This window comes from Triticum urartu, chromosome 6, assembly GCF_003073215.2.
Source record: "Triticum urartu cultivar G1812 chromosome 6, Tu2.1, whole genome shotgun sequence".
Taxonomy (NCBI): domain Eukaryota; kingdom Viridiplantae; phylum Streptophyta; class Magnoliopsida; order Poales; family Poaceae; genus Triticum; species Triticum urartu.
Genome location: NC_053027.1, coordinates 230,969,416 through 230,972,012, shown reverse-complemented (window position 1 = coordinate 230,972,012; position 2,597 = coordinate 230,969,416).

The following is a 2,597-nucleotide window of genomic DNA, read 5'->3' as shown; positions in this document are numbered from 1 at the left end:
GCGGCAAGTTCCTTGCAATGCCTTGGGTGGCCTTCCCGGCAAGCTCCTCTTGCCGGGGTCTTGGGATGCTTTTGTTAGCCTTCCTGGCAAGCTCCTCTTGCTGGGGTCTTGTCTTCTTGGCTTGGACACTTTGTTCTTGAATGTCTCCAAAGGAACCACGGAGGACCTTGGCGGTCACCCGGCAAGCCTTGCCGCGGGATGCTGCGACTGCCCGTGCACAAGTTCGGGATACTAGGGTACCCCTACTCTAGTACACCGACACAATCACAAGGTTATTTTGTTGTTGTTGCTAGCAGTGCTAGCTGTTATGTATTATCCATCCATCCATGACCTAACTAATGTTGTTTGTATTCTCTAGACTAAGTGCAGCAACACAAGAAGGACTAAAACTACAGAGTACATGTGTACGTAAACTACTATACTCATCCATGGCAAATTGTACCAAACCATCCATACATAGCCAGATTGCAATGGAGTGGATTTAACACAAGACATGAAAAATTGATGAGCCAAATGATTTTTAGTATTACTAACTTGAAAGGAAGCTCACTGTTTCCATCTTCTATCTATCCATGATTTTATTTTTCTAAGCAAGCATCAAAAAGCACAATGACAATCGAATTTCACACAAAAACTGAACCAATACTTGCTGTTATGTAGTGTCCATGACAATTGCAATTCATGTCCACTCCAGATCAGATTTGCAAGGGCTAGAAAGAGAGGTTGTAGCTCACCATGTATGGGGGTAGGAGGTGGATGCAGGGGAGGGGTGGAGGGTGTCCTGCAGAAGAAGCTTCGCCATTAGAGCAACCTGCACAAAACAGAGGAAGGGGAGATGAATAAATCATGGTGAGGAAAAGGGCCTTCCACATGATTAGATCGGGAAGAGAAACAACAACAAAAATACCAAAAAAAATCCCTTCCATGGCGTGCTGTACTAGGAGCAGCTCCTCTCTCTCCGCTAGGGTTTGGGGCGCTGGGAGGCTCCATGGTGCCGCTGCGTGGTGGCGGACAAGGGAATCCATCTCCATGGTGGCGTCCCGCCCCACGGAGGTGCGCCTCCTGCCGTCGTCGTCGGCACGCCCATGGCGACTGTAGAGAAGGAAGAGAAGATGAGGTGAGTGAGAGGAGATGGTGGGCGAAGAAGGAGGGGGAGGGGCTTACCAGTGCTGGATCCGGTCACCTATGGCCTCGCCGTGGCCTGCCATGGCGGATCCCGCGAACAAAAGGGGATGCAAAACCCTAGCCAGTGGGGGAGCCGCGGATCTGCATGGAGGTAAGCCAGATGCGGACCAAGGGGATCTCGCCGGCGTGCTGCGCGCGGCGGAGCTCGCCGGAACCGGGCGGCGTGGGTGGCGACGGCGGCGAGGGAGAGAGGGGTTCGGGGGGAAGAGAGGAGGCGACGAGGGTTTGGGTGGGTTCGAGCGAGAGAGAGAGAGAGCGAGAGAGGCTGTTTTTTTTCCGGTGAAAATGAAAGGAAATGATATACTAATGGCGCACTGTTCCACAGTGCGCCATTACTAGTTTAAACTAGTAATGGCGCACGGTGGAACAGTGCGCCATTAGTAGTTTTGCAAAAAAAGAATAAAAAATATAATAAAAAAACAACATTAGTGGCGCACTTTCCGACAGGTGCGCCATTACTAGTTACAACTAGTAATGGCGCACTGTGTCTGGATGCGCCATTAGTATGTTTGGACAGGCGCACTAGTTCAAAAAAAATTGATACTAATGGCGCACCCTGGGCCAGGTGCGCCATTAGTAGTTTCAGCTCTAATGGCGTATCAGAAGGTGGTGCGCCATTAGTATATACTAATGGCGCACCGCTTGTCTGGTGCGCCATTAGTGTCAATCCCATCTATAGCCCTTTTTTCTAGTAGTGCTCGTGAAAGGGTATGGGCCCCCTGGTCTTCATATTTGGCGAGGATTTTTTTATTTTTTCTAAGACCTCCCGTGGAGTTTCAGGTCATTCCGAGAATATTTGTTTTCTGCACATAAAACAACATCATGGTAATTCTGCTGAAAACAGTCAGTCCGGGTTAGTTCCATTCAAATCATACAAGTTAGAGTCCAAAACAAGGGCAAAAGTGTTTGGAAAAGTAGATACGACGGAGACGTATAAACTCCCCCAAGCTTAAACCCTTGCTTGTCCTCAAGAAATTCAGCTGACAAACTGAAAGAAAGAAAGAAAAAACTTTTACAAACTCTGTTTGCTGTTGTTGTTGTAACTATGTCAAGCCAACATTCAAGTTTTCAGCATAGATCATAACTAACCGCATTTCCAATAATTCTCAGGTCTCATAATTACTCATATCAATAGCATAATCAACTAGCAAGCCATAATAATAAATCTTGGATGACAACACTTTCTCAAAACAATCATAATATGATATAACAAGATGGTATCTCGCTAGCCCTTTCTGAGACCGCAAAACATAAATGCAGAGCACCTTTAAAGATCAAGGACTGACTAGACATTGTAATTCATGGTAAAAGAGATCCAATCATAGTCACACCCAATATAATTAACAGTGTATGAATGCAAATGACGGCTGTGCTCTCCAGCTAGTGCTTTTTAATAAGAGGGGTGATGACTC